At 37.7% G+C, this 19,891-nt stretch overlaps 1 protein-coding gene across 3 annotated transcripts in view; it reads left to right on the top strand.

The window, feature by feature from the left end:
• Window positions 1-2,267: 2,267 nt before the first annotated feature.
• The window catches only part of SYT1 (synaptotagmin 1), a 552,995-nt gene continuing 535,371 nt past the window's right edge, over window positions 2,268-19,891 (top strand). For all 3 annotated transcript variants that reach the window (XM_077770205.1, XM_077770206.1, XM_077770204.1), the window contains exon 1: window positions 2,268-2,438. The gene's annotated coding sequence lies outside the window, so the exon portion shown is untranslated. The remainder of the gene's footprint in view (window positions 2,439-19,891) is intronic.

Here is a 19,891-nt window from a genome sequence, read left to right as displayed (position 1 = left end):
GGAACAGAAATAACTAATCTGGACTCATAACCTACTTACTAGGTTTCTTACTAATTTCTTCTCAAATTCGTTTACTTGTTTCTACGTGCAGCTATTAAAATCATATAGTTTTATATAATTGAGATCTAGAAATTGTGCTGGGAGTATTTTTAGAATAAAGATTTCTTTTAAGTAGCTATATAGACATTCAATAGGAAACAGTATTGAAGAGGTAATGGATTCTTTTCTTTCCCCTCCTCTCCTCTTCTCCTTTTTTTACTTTCCTCAAATACTTAAAATTGATTTTAAATTAACATATATTACCTCCTGTCTCCAACTGTGAACTTTTAGTTGAGAAATATTTTAGAAAAATAGACGATAAATATTTCCATAAAGTTACAATTTTGCAAACTACACAAGTATTTGTCATTAAACGGATTTGTTGTAACAAGGTTGTCTTCTTTTCCCCTACACTTAGAATGAGGATCTTTATCTTAAACATTACATAAATAGGAGAGGTTTAATTAAAACGTCAAGAAATGTGTTACTGTTAATTGAATTCTTGCTACAGTTACCTTTGCAAACCCATGTTAATGAAACTCCAGTTCAAAGTGGATGGGTTTTGGGAATTCAGATAGCTATTTATTTCCTTACCTGAGATGCCATGATAATCTCAGTAAAATAGCCCAGTTAAGAGAGCTTTCATTTGTAGCTATTGATCAAGTTTACACAAGCTGTTAGGATGTCTAAACAAAACGAATCAGAAGTTCAAAGGCCATAAAGAAAGGTCAGTGAGCGAGAGAAAGGGAAATACTTCTTTGCGTTTTGAAAGCTTTTCACCTGTGGAGCAGACTGGACTGGCTCCTACCTGAAGCTAGGCTCCGCCCCTCACCTAGCCCCCACTTCCTTGTCCCATCCCCCACCGGCTGAACCTCCCAGTTCGGCATCTCTCGGCATTACCAAGCTATAAATTGCCTTAGAGCTTAGAGACAATCAGGTCAGCACTGCTCTCACAAGGGAAAAGCTTCTTACTTCCGAGCAGAACCGCAGAATCGTTCAGGGGAAAAAGAGGAAGGAGGGAGGGAACCGGGCTTTAGTCGTCACCGCGTTGGCAAAGGGTGGAGAGAGATGGGGGAGGGGACCGACGGAAACTGCAGCCCCCCGGCGGGGTCGCACTTGACCCAAGTCTCCAAACTTCGAGGTGGCTGCCGCGGAAACTCCCAGTGCAGCCCCCACCGCCGGGCGGCCGCCGCTGCGGGGTGGAGCCGCGCTCCCGGCCCCACCTACGGGACGGAGCTTCCCCAGCCCCGCGTCGCGCGCCGCCGCGCCCTTCAGGAAAAGTCTCCAGGCATCTGGCAAGACTCAGATCGTTCGACCCACCGCGTCCACCCCCAGAACCCCCACAGAATGCTGTTACTAGCCTCACATCGCCCAGAGGACCACCTCCCCGTGGCTCGGTTTGAGGACACTCGCGCAGAATCCTTTCACGTCCCCGCCCTGCTCCGCTTTCCCAACTCCGCTGGGTCAAACGGCCAAAGACAAACTTCTGCCTCTCCTTCCCCCGCTCCCACCTTAAAAAAACAAAAACACACAGAAAACCCCCACAGTCTGCGAACCCACACACATCGGAACTCCGAGCTTGCTGTTGCAATCTGGGCATGCTCAGTCTCAGGGCAGGTTTTGATGGAAAGTTGAAAAAAAGAAAGAAAGGGGGGAAAAGCTTTGTATTATGCGGTCTCCTTCTCCTGTGCACACGGCTTGCTGAACAGGTTGCAGGGCATCCCTGCGCCTACCCAAAGGGTGTATCGGACGCCCTTGATTGCGTCTCCTTGGGATCTAACCCTCCCTGAGCTCACCCCCTCCCCCGGGCCTCCCGAACCTCCCTCTCCCGTCCCCGTCCGCTGTGGGGATGGAGAGACACTAACAGAACTGGGATGGGCGATGCTGGCTGAGCGGATCCACCTATTATGAGTGCGCCCGGATTGGCTCCTTGCAGCAGCGTACCCGAGGTGGAGCCAATCAGGCGGTCGGGGCTGGGAGGTGATGGGCGGCCGCCTCCTCACTGGAGGGATTCCTGGAGAAGCTGCAGTGTGGGGATGCTCTAGACCGAGGACTGCCCTCCGTGTCTTTCTACCTCCTCCTCCTGCAGCGGTGGCCGCACAGCACTTAGCGGGCGGCAACTTGAGGCTGCACCCGGGGCAAGCCCCCCAGGGTGGTGCTCCACTAAGAGGGGCGGGGCTCAGCGCCCCGAAGGGGCGCGTGTAGGGGTGGGGTGGCCAGCTGGGACCAGCTGGTGGCCCTGAAAAACCTCCCACACACCCACACCCACACCCCCCTTTTGTGTTGCAGGCTGCCCCTCCGAGAGCAGAGGCAGCGAGAGACGCGTGTGTCTTGCACAGGTCCACGCGGACAGAGCAGAGGGGACGGAGCCCGGCACCACCTTCTGGTCCTCCCTCCAGGTAAGACAGCGAGATTGGCGGCGTGGCCACCTCGGAGGTACCCATTTGCTTGAATTCGTCCGCAAGGTTTTGCTCTCGGTACACTTGGGTTTTGGTCGTGGGAGGCTGCGACCTGGGGAGGGAGCCCCGGGTGGCCTATTGTGAGAAATATAATGAACCACATGTACATCTAGAAAAGCACTTTGCCCAGCGCCCGCGATTCAGAGCCTGGAGTTGATGTTGGGCATCCCCCATCTTCTTGCTCCCTCTTTCCTTCTCTTTCTTTCTTCTCGGTCCCCCACCCCCAATCTCCATCTCTCACCTCCCCCGCCCCTTGCTCAGTCTCTCTCGCATCTTCACCCTCCTCCCATCCTAAGAACGCATAGGGTTTCTTTCTCTTCCTGGAGAGGATTGCCTTTTCTCTGAGGAAAGAGGGGGTTGATGGAGAAAGGAGAAAGATTTCTTTCTGCCCAGGGGGGAAGGCAAACAAGACAGAATACAATCTCTGCGAGAATTAGAGTACAGAAAGCAGTTAAACTGGATAAAGGGGGGAGACAAGCCATCCAGCCCGGGCTGTCAGAGAGGGGAAGCATCAAGTTTGACTTGATCTCCTCCTTGCAAAAGGCTGTGTCTCTTACTTGATTCCTTCAAATGAAACAAAAATAAACCACCGCTCTAACCCACTTTCAACTGCTTAATTGCTGTTGCTTTTAAGTGCTAACCATCTGACTTTTTCCTGTTTCCATCTGTACTGTGGGGATGACTATTTGCCCATCATTGGTAGCATCTGAACTTTGAGGGATTTCTCATGTAAAGAAAAACAATTTTTAACAGATTATTACTTTCCTGAGGTTCTCTGGTATGGCCTTTATGTGGGGGGGGGGCAAAAGAAGTAAAGTTTCAAGACATTTGTAAGTAACACCAGTGTTATCAGGAGGTTTGGATTTCTACTTTGAGAAAGGTAATCTTCTAGTTAGTTTTGTGTACATGTTGTTTTTCACTTTATTGACTATTAAGCCCTTGGTGAAAGAAACCAACCATTTCACTTTTGTGTTAAAGCTAATTTTGTGTATGAATTGCCAGTTCCTTCTGCTTTTCACTGTGTGTGCATTTGATTAACCGGATATCATATTCATGCCTTGCCTTATCTTCTTTTAATGAGAATATTTAGTGGATGTAAACATGGTGTTTATGCAATTTCAGTACTCCATTTGGAAGGCACATGGACGCTCAGCTGGCCAGGAATCCTCTTGTACTGAAACAAAGTTTAAAAGTAATGGCAGGAAGATAGCCTCAAATTCTAAAAATCTTAGGAGGGAAATTGTTTTTCTTATTGTGTCCTCTTATAAGAAAGAGAAGGACAGCAAAACAACTATGTTCCCTGGCTGCCTGCACAATAGGTCAAGTAAAAGGAACTTGTTGGACAGAGCCTTGACACCTGCTTCAGCAATTTCTGATTTCCTCATCAATGATAGAAGCTTTCCTTTCCTTTTATTCATCAGAGACAGCTAAGTGATTACTGTCAGATGGGAGGAGGTAGAGAGGAGTGCCTGGCTGAATGTAATGGGAAAGCGTTCCGAGTAGATCCTACATGAGCGCAAAGAAGCCGGCAGACGTTAGTGTCCAGATGAAACCTTTGCTTTGATTTGTCAGGGGAAATGCCAACTCTCACATTTCATTCTATTTGCACACTTGGGGTAAGAAAAGGCAGTCTTCCTTCTAACTCTGTCTGGTCTTCCGCACTAATTTCTGGACCCCAGAAAGTATTTTTTTTTCCACCACATCTCTTCAGTGTATAAGTTTAGCCACTGACTTAGAGAGGAGCGGGTTTCATTTACCATTAATGTAATGTATATTTTCTAAACCATTTTTCACTTGAGGCACGTATCTTTCCTGTCTAAGTAGAATTGCACAGAGTCACAAAAACAAGATCTTCTGTCTAGGGCTTTTGATATTTAAATGCCTTTTATTATTATTTTTTTAATGTCGTCTCTCTGCTGAAAGCCAACTAATTTTTAGAGGTTCCACCTTTTAGATACAAGGACAAAAGGAGAATCACTTAATTGCCTTATATGTGTACAACTGAATTAACAAGTTTAGACATGAAAAGATGTACAAAACAGAAACCCAATTACTTCCCACGTGAGCAAATTAAGATTTTGTTTGCCTATTTCTCCACTGTCTTAGGAAAGGTAAAAGTTTGTGCTTGATTTGTGACATTTATTTTCATGTACCTTTACAAATGTTAATTATAGCAATAACCTGTAGGAGACATGCATATGAGTAGGTTTTCACATACTTCTGAAAAAGTAAGCCTTTATATTCTGGAAGTCAGAACTGATTCCAATATAGAGTGAGTGGATTGAGAGACTTTAAATGATGCATTTTAGGAAATTACTCTCACAAAATGTTCTAGTGTGATAATTTCATATAATCTTCATATTTTCTCCTTTAAAAAGAATATCTTAGTAAATTCTTATGTTTCAGAGCAAATATGACAATTAGATTTTAACGTATTTTTATCAGAACTGAAGGCTGCTACTATACACAGGGAATCCTAAAATACTAATTCTATAAAGTACCATTCAATCTTAGTTGTTGCAGAGTACTTTATGCTTCATTTCATAATGGAGAATATTATCCTATTTGGTCAAATTATCAGATAGCTCTAATCAAGAAATAAGAAAACTGGCTAATGTGGTACTTACATGATAAGATTTGCAGACTAGGCTTGATGGTAACTAAATATAAGACTAGAATATAGTAGCTTGTTTTAAATTATAGTTGCAAAATGAAATGGAAATTTAATAAATAAAATGCAGAATGCGTTAGAGATCAGAAAGTTAATTTAAACTTCCCGTTAACCTAACGACACCATGGACATGATATCAATTGCTGTCTTTTGAGGTCAGTCTATTAAATCAATTTAAAGGAATTCCCCAAACAGGATTTTAGTACCATCTAATCTAAAGAATTCAACTCAAGACAGAGAATTATATGAACCTGAAATACTTATAGCTCTTATGATTTCCAGTTTGTGCAACAGCCGGTAAGAGATATCATTAATGCCAAATTGGAACATAACATTCCTTTTTCTAATGGTAGTGATTAGATGATTTAGGGGAGAGAAAGCAGAAATAAAACATTTTCATTACATAATGGAGTAAATTTNTAAATCAATTTAAAGGAATTCCCCAAACAGGATTTTAGTACCATCTAATCTAAAGAATTCAACTCAAGACAGAGAATTATATGAACCTGAAATACTTATAGCTCTTATGATTTCCAGTTTGTGCAACAGCCGGTAAGAGATATCATTAATGCCAAATTGGAACATAACATTCCTTTTTCTAATGGTAGTGATTAGATTTTAGGGGAGGGAAAGCAGAAATAAAACATTTTCATTACATAATGGAGTAAATTCAGCCTGATATTACAAAAAGCCAAGGCTAAAGTTTGACTTTGTGCCATAAAATAATGTAGGTGTGGGTCTTGCAAGTGTTTTGCTAAACATAATGCTTTCTAAAATTAAATATCTGCTGTACTTGTAAATTTTTAAAATTTTTCAATGATTTGCTTGTGATAAATACATCTGTATTAAAGTTTAGTGTAGAAGAGATGCTTTATAGCTGAATTTGTTTTCCATTGAAATTAGCCAAAGCTATTTAAACAGGAATAAAGTATATGGCTAAGTACGTAAGTATTTAGCATTTAGGGATATGTATATGTTTATACACAGATGTATATACATGCATATATACTTTTTAAATTATGTAACTTCTAAAAGGATTAGAGATGAATGGACAGTATCAAATAATCTGTTGAAGCTAGGGAGAATTGTAAAAAGTACCATTTAAAGAAAAATAACAGTGTCTTGAGGATGCTTTTAATGGTTCTTTGGTTGAAAGCCTAAGAATACCCAGAGGCAAAATTAATGGGGGTCTAGATCTTTCCCTTCAGACAGCTTTTCTATGGCTTTGGGAAGAAGTTAATTTTTCTATGAGTCATGGATTTAAAAAAAATCAGTGCTGGAAGATGCACTTCTATATACAGGTAACAAGCCGAAATCATATTTTCACATGTTTTGGGCTTAATGGAGAGATAAACTTTCTGTTTTTCTAGGGTTTCTATCCAGTCTTTCAACATTTGCATGAAGCTAAACTTGTTCTGAATCTTTTACATAACTGTGTGACATGGTTATCGTTGCTTTTTCAGGTGAGGGCGAGTGGTCTGGTTATCTTTAATAATTACCCAAGGAATGATCAATATTTTTTCATAATATTTTTGAAAACTTGATTTAAACATCTCCATTAAGTGTGGCCATTTTTTTAAAGCAGGCATTTAATTCCTCTAATGAGAAGAAAACAGCATGTTTCCTTTAGCTTTGTTACCTTTTTAAGAGTTTTTGAAGAGCTGCTTTTATATTGAGTATCAGATCAACTATGCTAGCTGAGCATGTGGATGTCTCTCTACTCACATGGGTTAGTAATAGGAAAATAAACTTATTTTAAATTATACTGCAAATATGTTAATGCCATCTATTGCAAGTAAGAAAGCATGCTGTCTTTTCTTGTACCTATGAATAAAACTTGAGCTTTTACTATTTTATTCAAAAATAATAGTATTTTTTAAAGTGTACAATGAGAAATCTGCTATGTTGTCAAGAGTAAGCACTGGAGATGCTGTTTGTGTTGTTTTAAATATAAATGCAGAGATCCTGTTGCAAAGAAGCCTTCTGTTAAAATATGTTCCTTAATTTGAAAGCAATATTTAAGAGAGTTCTAAAACAAATTAAAGCCCGATTTAGAATAAAAGTAGCACATTTATGATAGATTTAGAGATGAATTTTCTGCCACATCTTTGAAAAATTTGAAGCAGATGAAAAACATTTTTATAATTTCTATAATTTTTATATTTGGTTAAATAATAGATTTTAACTGTGTACAACTGTTCTTCTTCTTTCTGTGTTTGTTTTGTCTCCACAATGCTCAGTGCTTGGCATGCTGGTTCCCATAATTTACCAGTAATATAAACAAGGGGAGGTCAAAGTTCATCTTTTTTGGTTATTGCTACTGTGGAGCAATGGAGATAGAAAGAAAAAAAATATTGGTCATTCCTATATTGGTCTCACATGTAGTATGGTGAACATGCTAATTATACACATAGGGAATAATGTTGCTAAAGAGGAGCTCTGGAAAATTGTAAAGCAGGTGAAGATAATAAACACCTTTTATTTCATAGCTGTTTGCACAAAACGGGAGCTAGAAAATTTCCATTTCCATTGCAGAGAATGGCCCTTTTCAGCTAGTATAAGACTCTGGTGAAACTATTTGGGTAAGATATGATTTCCTAACAGCCTGTAAGATGACATTTGATCACACATACCAGGCAAGAACTCTACCAGAGCAACCCCAAATACTGTGTGCAAGACATTTAGCCAAGTGCCTCAGTCAGGAATTTATTTTTGATTGAAATATCCACTTAATCGCATCCAGGGTTGGTACTGAAATGTGGGTCTTTTCTCATCCCTGTGCACTTATTGTGAAATGTGGCTTTGTCTGTCATTGTAAACAGCATAAGAATTCATATAATTATGAGTTTTTGCCAAAGGATATCCAAGTAAAAGGTGTTGTATGTTTTTTTCCTTCAATTAGTAGATGTTGTCTGTTTTTTTTTTTCTAAATAATTCAACTAGTTAAGGATAAAATGCACATAGGCACTTAAACGCAAATAAAATCACAGTTATTTAAATGTGGAACATTCTTATACTACAGTTTCTTAAATAAGACACACTATCTCTTGCCCTCCTCTCACATCCTCTCTGACTACAAGCATCTTTTCACATGGGAATTGAGGGGCAAGCAGGCAAGCCCACCGCACCCCTCTGATGAGAATTCCCTGGGTATGGCCTCCAGGGGGCAGCCTCTTGTTTTTACGGAGGTCCGTTTCCTCTGCGGGCCAGCCTTGCTTCCCTCTCGCTTGAAAGCAGGTAATTGGATTTACTAATTGCTACTTAGAGATTTGTGGGCATATTTTCATCTACCTGAAGGCAAAAACACATGGAATACCCAGACAAAACATACACAGCTATACCAAGGTTAGTATTAACACTTTTAAAATGTGATGTTGATCTATGTTTTATGATAATTGTTAAAAAAAAAGTGCCTTTATTTAGTAGAATTTCTTTTGATGACTCACAAATGATCCAAGAAAATGATGTGATTGTTAAGCCATGAATCAGTGTAACTTTTTGTACTTATTAATACCAGTGGATAAAGCTGAAATAATTGGTAAAAGAATTTCAGATCCTTGGATTGGCTTGAGCACTTCCAAAATACACCTGTGTTTTCTTATGGAACCCTTAAATATTTACATAACTCCTCTTTATTGTCACTGATAATTGAGAACCGGTGTGCTTTTCTGTGGACTCTTGGGATATTATTGTGAAACACCACGAAGTGTTGCTCTTAGGATGGATTATTAAGAATCTATTTTCCGACAGAATTTTCTGTGAGAGGCACTGTAAGTGTGAACAACAGTATAGCATCACAGCAATAGGCTAGACTCCCAAAAATGTCACTTTATAACTGTGTGCTCGAAGGAGAAGGAGCCAATTATGTGTATTTTTCCTCATGATGTACTGCACCCCAATATTTTAGCACTATAAACACTGGATAGAAACTTGCTCATCACCTATAAGATAGCGACACTGCGTAATTTTGAGGGGAAAAAAATCGNCAAAGAATTTAATGGCCTTTCAAACAAGGAGAAGTGATATAACACAGGATACCAACGCCTAACTTAGCTTCTCTACCAATCAGGGTTTAGGTAACAGGGATATTAAGAACAGTTGACACAATTTCTCAGGATAAAGACAAGGTAGCAAAGTACTGAATCTCTTTCTGACTTGGACTGTCTGCTAGATCCTGGTTTACAAGGCTGGCTTTCTGCCTAATCCTCCACATTTTCATCAGATTTGAGGAATGAATAAAGTGAACCATTGGGCATTAGAGCGTATTTCTAGAGCTCCAGAATCTCTTCTATAAATAGAATAACATCGCCATCCTATTTTAAGCAGTGTCCAAAATCCAAGAACACGAAAAAAATATTTATATATATTTTATACTTGATTATATATAAATCCAGCCATTATATGCCTAAAAATACCTTTATCTATCTGGCTACAGAAATTCTCATGCTACAAGTATAGGTAACAACATATAGTACATGTATCTATTTTTAGTATTTTTGTTAAATTTAAAAAGCCAAGCAATAACCTTGAGATAAATCTAATAATTCAAGAAAGTGACATTTCAACAAAAAGCCAACATACTCATAAATTGAACAAAACTGCCCTGCTTTTGAATTGTGAAAACAACACAAAAGATGAAAAGTACCTGATATGTATGTTTCCATTTTGTTTTTATAAATCAGGAATCATAGATACTTTCTGATCCACTCCTAGACACCACAAATGAATACTGATGATAGCGGAGAGCTGACTGCTTCAGGAAAAAGTAGAGTAGACAAGTTCTGTTATGGCTTTGAGAATCTGTTTCATGGTTTATATATTGAACACATAGCAACAGTTTTATTTCTCTTGACTTCTGGACCTTTAGACCTATATGCATTGAAGCATATTACCACTCACTGCCAGAGCAGAAGAGATTTGCTCAGCTGTCCAGCTAAGAGTAATAGAGTAACTCCCTTGCCTTACCTTGTGTTTTCTTCCTGTGCCACCTCTCACCTTCCTACCCTCTCCTTACTCTTCCTTTTCTTTTTTCCATCTTAATGAATTATCTTCCTATAAAATCACTAACTGGGAGCTTACTACTCTAGGGTCATAATAATCTCTACCAGCTGGACTTATTTTTTGGTCAACAACCGGGAAATTTGATCCTTAATTTATGTACATTTTAAGTTAGCTTTGCAAAACAGCTGTATGGATAAATAAGGGAACAGTCTCTTCATTTGTTTATGAAATAGGCCATGATTTGTGTGTTTGTTTTTATGATCTTACATGTGAAGTCTAGCCTATTGGTAGCTTCTGGAACAAATTTGATTACAAAAAGATAGAACAAAAATGTTTGAAAGTCCCAACAAATGGCATGTCCTGTTAGGCATTTTTTCCCTTTTTCCCCTCTTTTCCCTATTCTAATGATAACAATTAATAAATGTTTTCATGACAGGTATGTATCCCTATATTCTTAAAAAATTACATTGCCTTATTTAATTTTGATGACGGCGAGAGTCTCCATTTTACAGATGCAATAAAGGAGACTCAGAAGTTAAGTTACCTACTTGCAGTTACACACTCAGGAAGCCTTTATAATTCCCTCCTACTGAATCTCGCTGCCTCAGCATTTAGTAAAGAAAAAAAAAGTATGTTTTAAAATTCTCTCCATATATAAGAAGTAGTTTGTTATTTCTTATCAAAATTAAAAACACAAATCTAACATCACTAAATTTAGATATACTCTTTTCACATTGACAAGGGAGGGAAATTCTAATATGCTCTCCTTAGTTGTGTGACTCAAACTCTGAAATGAGTTGTATTTGTGATTTAAAATTATTCAAGGCCCTGTTTTCTAAAGTGCAGGAGAAGTCTCTAAGCCTGAGTCACTAGGCTCAGTTGGCCCTTAGTCATTGCTATTGCTCTATCACTGCGATAAGAGATGTCATCTCACTTGTTTCCTTATTTGTAAACTATGTAGTCTGAAGCCACCTCCTAGAGGGTACAGAGATGTGACTGAGATCACTAGTGTTGTAGCTTTACTGCCTACAAGTTCTCCATGCTCCCCTCTCATTACTTCCCTCATTCACACTCACATGCACAACCCGTGACTGCTTCCTGAACCTAACATTCATGGAAGTTGAATCTAGAGATACTTTTCTATTCCAAGATGGAGAGCGCTAAGCAGGAGACTTTTCCAAGGCCCAATTATTACTCAGTTTAATGTAAAGTCCATCAATTGGCAATTCTTAGTGTGAAGAAATAAACACATCTGGGAATGACTGACACACACTGCAATGTGGACTAACTCAATTGACTGTCTAGTGGATCTGATACAAGAGAAGAGGAGTTTTAATTGGGAAAGACCGATAGAAAGAATGCAAGGTTAACTAAAGCATAGGAGAGGTATTTATGGGGATTTTTTTGGACAAACACAGGCTGATCATATTCTTGTGTTTTTACTACATGTCAGGCACTTTTCTATGTACTTTCCCTGCTTCATTCTGTTTAACGTTGTCAACAATCTTAAAGAGATTGGTACTAATTTATCTATAATTTTTAAATGAGAAAATTGTGTGTGAGGAAAAAGTAACTTGCTAGAGTCCTATAACTGTTATGTAGTAGGATATGGATTCAAACCCAAGCAGTCTATTCATGGAACCAGTACTCAACCATGAGCATATAAACATTGAGCTCCTCAGTGGAAGAAAGGAACAAATGTTGACCAAGAAGTAGAGATGTCTAGAAGAGATTGAAGAGTCATGGGCAAACTTGATCCACTTCATAGTTTGAGCCAATATGACCATCATGGTGATGTGATAAAAGCATGAAATGTGGAAGTCTTACAGACCTGTGCTCTGTCATGATGAGCTTCAATGAAATATTTCACTGAGAGACGTTTCATTTCACTAGGAAGGCCAATGTAATAATGTTTGCAAATTGTCTCATACTCAGTGGATGGCAGACCTGACCATCCTTGCCACTCATTTTTATGAGTCAGGAACTCTTTTACGTGGAAAAATTCCACGTAATCAAAACAGCTTAAGAAAGAAAAGGGATTTTAAAGTTCGTGTTACCATACATCATCATGTTCAGGATATTCTGGATTTGGTTGCAGCTGGAGATAGGAAATCAAACCACATGATCAGGACCAGGTCTGTCGACCCTTACTCCCTCGCAGCCTTCCATCTTAGTCCTGCTCTCCTCTGCCACTGCTTTATTTAGAGTCAGGCCCTTAGTTTACAGTGGTAGGAATACACCCAATGACTATAGGGTTGTGTAAGAAATCTCCATGTAAAGAGAACATCTTTTTTTCGTCAGAAAATTCAGGCTGAGCATAATTGGAACAATTTGGGTCACTTGACCTGAACCCATGAAATACGTTATTTATGTAGGCTGAGCATTGTGTCATCCCTGGATTTAAAAGCTGGGCATAGCATTACTCAACTAAATACAAAGAGGGTTTTGCTGTTACAAGAAGGAAAATGACTAAATTTAGGGCAGGCAAAAGCAGCCAACATCCAGTTCATGAGGTCTAGGCACTGACCCTCAGAGAGGACGAGAGCTGGCCTTAATGCTGTCACAGTCTCCTGGAGGACCTCTGCTGTTCCAGGCACTAGTTGGTGGGTCAGGCAAAGATCCAGGGAATTCTAGGGAAAGGTTCATTGTAGTTGAGGATGTGGCAATGAATGGCACTTGGAGGCTTAAAGCAATGGCCATTTACCAACAAATATGGAAATATTCAGTAATTTGACAACAGGCATGACTTTTTGAGTGGAAAGGCTGAATATCAGAGGTTAAGGGCCGAGTTGAATGTCATTCAATTCTATTTGGGTCCTTACTTACTGCTTGCTTCCTCTTTTTTAATACAGTATCCAGGTACTTCTAGAACTTGAGGATTAGATTTTAACCTCAGTAGAGCTGAGAGCAGCCACATGAAGATAGGTACAGGGCCAGTTATGCATAGATCAATACTTCAAATTTTTGTTTGTGCATGGAGGGGTGGTTATTTTAAATTTATAACTACCCTATTACCCCAACTCCCTATATATTGCTACAGATGCAACAGAATGAATTGAACACAAATACGATACATTTTCCTCCCTTGCTGTAGCCCAAAATGAACAGGAATTATCTAGGAACAAGGTATTTCTTCAGTAAGTACCAACATGTTGCTATTATAAGCCAAACACTATTTGGGATGCTGGGAATACAGAAGCAATCACAGCAGACAAGTTCCCTGCGTTTAAGGCAGTTTGCATTCCAGGGAAGGATACAGACAATGAAAAACCACAGCAAAACACAGCTAAAATAGTTTTAAAAAGTGAGAAATGCTGTTAAATAATAAAACAGGCAAGTAAATGAAACAAAGCAACGCCGGGGACTCTGGTCAAGCAGAGATATTTAAGTCTAGGCATAAAAGGAGAGGAAGCCAGCTACGTAAAAGTTAGAGGAAGAGCATCGCCGCTTTCCTCCGCAGAGGGAATGAGTTTCTGCTCATGGGAGAAATAGACGGTAAATGCAACTGAAGTGTAAAGGTACTGGCTTCATGAATTGAACCCTGCTTTCATACTTTAATTAAAACCATCTTTAAATACTATTAAGGAAAAATTTCAAAACAAGGTGATATAACCTCAACAAAGTTTAAAAATACATGGTGTGTCATTTCTGGGTAATACATTTCCAGTCTGTGCTCATATACTTCTCTTGTTTTATGTTTACAATCATGGAATACATACTCTTTCCACCCTGACTTTCAAAATGCGCTCTCAGGTGTCTTGCAGGTATATATTTTCATTCTCCATTTTCGTCTTTAGAAGTGTAACTCCTTTTCTTTTGTGACATGTATTCCTTAGACAGTTTCTACCTATCTTCCGTTGAATCTTAATAACCTTTCTCGTTTTGCCCTCCTTTCTAAGGGAATCGCACACATGGCTTACCCCCAATTTTATTATTTCTCTGAATTTAAGTGAACACGTTGGCTTTTTATCACAGTAATGATTTTTTCAATGTAATTTCCTTTAGAGTATATATTTGATTATATCCTACAAAACTCTAATTTAGATTTTGAAACAAAAGTAAATAAACACTGGAAACATAATGAAACAAATCATTTTGTGTCGATTGTCATTTAGACAACACAGGTCTCAGAGCATTAACCGGAAATTATTTCTCCCTTATCTAGTTTCATATCCTGGTTTCAAGAACTCAATAGCCCAAGTCTACCTAGGTCATTTTGTGGTAGTAAACTGGGTGCTTACGGAGGCATATTAACATCTGTGAGATTGCGGTACTACTCACTATGGTGCAGCAGTAATGAAGTAATAATTAAAGCGTCAATCTTAAATGGCCTTCTGTTTTCCCTTAGGAGTCCTCTGGACAGTATTTTGAAAATGGAATTTTCTTTGCTTAAATCACACAAAACCACCTATATGTGAATATAGCGAAGGTATTATAATAAACTATTCTGATAAATAAGTGATATGCTCTTTTCATTATCTATAGAAACGGAGGCTCTTTTGTATCCTAAATATCTTATGTTTTAGTACATATATTCAGGTATAGTTGCATGTATTCGGATTTTAAAAATATTGCTGATTGCCCCACTAACTGCAAGTGTTTCAGGATTTTGCCGTGATATATTCATTTTATCATCTCTGACTTGTCAGTGCCTGCGAGACAGTAGTAAGAGTGTTCTAGAGAATTGTTGTGTGTGAGTGAATCCACTAAATCTATATTTTCTAATGTTTTTAAATGACTGCCAAACTCAATACACACACACACACACACATGATATGAACAGAAGTTCAATAAAATATTTTTATGATGTGTTCTAATTCTTCCTTTTCAGTTCTCTCTTTTCCTAATTCATTAAATAATACTACTGGTCACGGCCAAGTAACTTAATTTAACAATCTGCTAATAGATAACAATTTGTAGTTTTAAAAATACTTCTTTAAAAGTATTACCAATTTTCAAAGAATTATGGTACATTTAAGATCCCATTAAGCATAAGTAAGTACAATTGATATACATAAATTTTCAGTGGCTTATTTTGAATATAAGGGTTCATCATTCTATAAATGTGTAAAGTTTAATAGAATTCCCATACCAGAATTACAACGTTCTTGCTATATTCACATATGGATACTTTTGTGTAAATTCGCACTGGTTTGTATTTTTAATTTACTTTTAAAAAAAATTTTTAGTTAAATTCCAGTTAGCTAACATTCAATGTAATAATAGTTTCAGGTGTACAATTCACTTCCAATAACACTTCAACACTTCCATATAGCACCTGGTGCTTATCACAGCAAATGTCCTCATCACCTGTTTCACACATTGGCCCCATCCAACTCCACTCTGATAACCATCACTTTGTTCTTTATGGTCTGTTTCTAGTTTTCCTCTCCCCCACCCACTATGATGGTTTTGTTTGTTAAATTCCACATAGGAATGAAATCATATGGTATTTATCTTTCTCTGACTGACTTATTTCCCTTAGCATAATACCTTCTAGCTCTATTCATGTTGTTACAAATGGCAAGATTTCATTCTTTTTTATGGCTGAATAATATTCCATTATATATATACATACATAAACACATCAGGGTGCATGTATCCCTTGAAATGAGTATCTGTGTATTCTTTAGGTAAATTCCTACACTGTTTTCTGGGGTGAATTGTATTATTCTTTTTTAAGCCCACAACGAATATGGCACTAATGCTGTTACCGGTCATTCTCAACCAAGCAGATTCATGTTGGACTGCTATGTTCTGAGAAATTTAGTTAATAGCTACTGGTTAATATAGTTTAATTGATATAGCTTAAAAGTTTAATTGATAGTTAATAGCTATCAATTAAAAACTATTATGCTTTTTTTTTTGAAACTGTGTCAATGTACTCCTTTCTGGTTATGGATAAATTTTCTTGTAGAGAAAGGTACACAGATGCGGTTAGAATATTATTTCTCTTCCTTTAAAGTAGTGAGTAGAGAGCTAGTCTATGGAAACAACAGACCATAAATACTGAACATGGGTCTTTAGAATGTTGTGCTCAAATTTAAAAAGAAGCAAATAATATAAATTAACTCTTCAGTCTGTCACTAAGTTAGTGATGTTGTGATTTAATTAGATGATCCCTCTGATACCTTTCATTATTAACATATTTTAGAGTTTTATGTTCAAATTTAAAACACAATGTGAAAACCCTCAACTGCCACTAACTTCATGATGTAGGATTTTACTAGGCATGTATCTCTGAAACCTGGCTGGCTCAGTTGGTAGGCCATGTGATTCTTAGTTTTACAGTTTTGAGTTTGAGCCCCATGTTAGGTGTAGAGATTACTTTAAAATCTTAGGAAAAATAATACTGCCAGCACTCCTGGCAAATTTGGAGGGTAAGCTAAATCATATGTGTTTTATAGGAATCCTGACCTGAAAACAATCACTATTTTAACAGATCTGTTTGGATCTCTTAAAGAGCCCTCAAAGTTACCACATCCAAACTTGAGCTCATTCCTTTCACTAACAAATCTAGTCCTTCCCCAATGTCTTTTAACCTAATGAATGATTCCACCATCCAATGAGTTGTGTTATTTGGAAACTTATTTTCATAGGTCTCTCATCCTTACCCCTAAATCCAAAATATATGATGTCTTAATCATTTTTGGCTCACGAATATCTTTAATCTCTACCTCTATTGTCACAGCATAATCAAATCAACTTGGCCTCCTCCTTTTTTTTTTTTTTTATTAAATTTTTAATAGTTTATTTATTTTTGAGACAGAGACAGAGCAAGAGGCAGGGAGGGGCAGAGAGAGGGAAACAAAGAATCTGAAACAGGCTCCAGGCTCTGAGGTGTCAGCACAGAACCCAACATGGGTCTTGAACCCACAAACTGCAAGATCATGACCTGAGCCGAAGTCAGTTGCTTAACCAACTGAGCCACCCAGGTACCCCAACAAACTGGCCTTCTTAATTCTACTGTTCTTGACTTGACTTTCAAGTCCATGTATTATCTGGACTCTACTATTCACCAACCTAATTTCTCATATTACTCTTCTCATCTTCATGCTCTGGCCATATTGGCCTTCTTTCAAATGTTTAGTGTTCCAACCTTCTTTCAGCCTCGGGACCCTAGCACATGCTGCTCCCTCTGCTTCGAGTACTGTGGAATGTATCTGCTATGGGCAGATAATAACATTGTAAAGTCAGAAATGTAATATTGTTGGTTGTTTAGGAATACATTTTATTATGTCTGAGAACAAATGTTCAGCTTTTACATATTATCAGGGTATGGATGTCTCACTTTTAAAAATTAACTACAGAACTGTCAAGAATTGTCAAACTGTGATAGAGAGGGATTTGAACAATAATTGAAACTTGTTTTTCTTTCTTTTTTTACATTTTAGGAAACTCTAGGTAGAGTTTAAGTTTGAATATGTTGAATACTTAACCGCTTTTAAAGAGGAAATATATTTATAAGTTCATATGTTACAGGTGAGGATACCCATGAGATTAAGTAAAAGAAATCTTGAGTGGGTTGTAAATATCCATCACTAAAATTTTAATCTTAGGATTTTTTTTCCAGTTATTTTGATAATGTGTTTTCTTAAAATCATGGCATCACAGATTTTTTTTTTCTTGTTTGTTTCTTTTCTTTTTAATGGGAACACTCTGTGATCTAACGTCTTCTGGGTGTGAAAACACATTTCCAGAAAATATCTGAAAAAAATGCAGTGAAAAATAAATCTTCAAGCTAAATATAAAATAGTGAGACTGTAACAAATACAGGCTGATATGATCTTTAAAATTCTTTGATTCCTAATTACTCATTTGAGAATAACTGTCAAAAAATCTGAGATATGTTTTCATTTCTGTAGTTTTTTTTCCAAACAATGCATTATAAAATAATAGCAATAAAGAATTAATGTTTACCATCACAGTGCAAAAATGCAAGTTGAACTTGAGTGCTCTCTGACTACAGGACTCATTTTTATGTTGTTTCCAGTTGTATCCTCATTGTTGACCTACCTAACAGTGTTTAGCACTTACTAAGTAAGCACTTAAAATCTTTGATGAATATTACTGGATAAATCATCCTTGTTGATTTTGTTTTCATTTGTTTCTCACTCCTATTTTTCTTCAAACTAAGATAGTAGCGTAATGTGAGATCTTGGTAATAAGAATCTACATGAACTGGAATTATACTTGACTTTCATTTTTTTTTGTTGTTTTTTTATTAAAGAAATTTTTAAATGTTTTTAAATTTATAATGAGACAGAGAGAAACAGAGCATGAAGGGGGGAGGGTCAGAGAGAGAAAGAGACACAGAATCCGAAGACAGGCTCCAGGCTCTGAGCTGTCAGCACGGAGGCTGATGCGGGGCTTTAACTCACGAACCTTGAGATCATGACCTGAGCTGAAGTCGGCCGCTTAACTTACTGAGCCACCCAGGCACCCCGAGTTTGATTTTTAGTCAAGACAAAATATGACTTCTTTATTTTTATCGGTCTTTACTTCCCCAATTGGCCATACCGCTCACTATCAAGTTCTATATGAATGTTTTAAGTGTTCACTTTATGATAATTAAGAGTCTACACATGTTGAAGAATATATTTCAGTTCTACTTTAATGGAACCACTATTTTAGATTTTCGGGGTCAATTCTAACTATCTTTAAAATACATAATTATTCTTTTGCTTTACCTATTCCCTTTACCGTCCTCTTCATCTTTTCTTACTACTGTGTTTAATTACTTCCTCAATTAAATCAAAGCACCAGAGTTCTGTTATTAAAAAGCAAAGACACTCATTCTGTATAGATTTTCAATATATGTTTAATGCTCTACTTTGAAAACTTTAAGTTAGTTTGTTGCTAGTAAAGAACAGTGCTTTTAAAGAAATGTTTTAGCTTTTTAAATGAAGAAGTATTCTATAAAATACTTAAAATATTCAAATAATTAAAAAATGTATAAATTGAAAAATAATCTTTCAGATTCCTTGTTACTATAAAAAACCTCTTGTATCTACTAACAAATACGTACATATGCAAACATACATTACATTTAAAGTCAATATTCTATATAATACAATGTACTGCACATTTTAAGTTATTAGATGATTCTATATTGGATAATACTTTGTACAAACTATAATTATTTTGCAATGTATATATTTTTAATTTTTTAATGTTTATTTTTGAGAGAGAGAGAGAGAGAGAGAGAAACAGCATGAGTGGGAAGGGTCAGAGAGAAGGGGATACACAGAATCGGNGAGAGAGAGAGAGAGAGAGAGAGAGAGAGAAACAGCATGAGTGGGGAAGGGTCAGAGAGAAGGGGATACACAGAATAGGAAGCAGGCTTCAGGCCCCGAGCTGTCAGCACAGAACCCGAAGTGGAGCTCAAACTCGGGAGCTGTGAGGTGATGACCTGAGCTGAACTCTGATGCTTAACTGACTGAGCCACCCAGGCACCCCATGTAATGTGTATATATTTTTATATTAGAAAGTTATATAAGCAATTTTTGGTAAATGTAACATGTAATAGTTCTATAAAATATATTAAATGTGGGGCACCTGGGTGGCTCAGTCAGTTAAGCATCTGACTTTGGCTCAGGTCACGATCTCACAGTTTGTGAGTTTGAGACCTACATCAGAATCTGTGCTGACAGCTCAGAACCTGAAGCCTGCTTTGGATTCCATGTCTCCCTCTCTCTCTGCCCCTCCCCTGCTCTGCTCA

The sequence above is a fragment of the Crocuta crocuta genome, unplaced genomic scaffold (assembly GCF_008692635.1).
Source record: "Crocuta crocuta isolate KB4526 unplaced genomic scaffold, BGI_CrCroc_1.0 scaffold317, whole genome shotgun sequence".
NCBI classification, from domain to species: domain Eukaryota; kingdom Metazoa; phylum Chordata; class Mammalia; order Carnivora; family Hyaenidae; genus Crocuta; species Crocuta crocuta.
The sequence above is the reverse complement of the archived record's forward strand: the minus strand, read 5'-3'. Positions and strand labels throughout refer to the sequence as shown.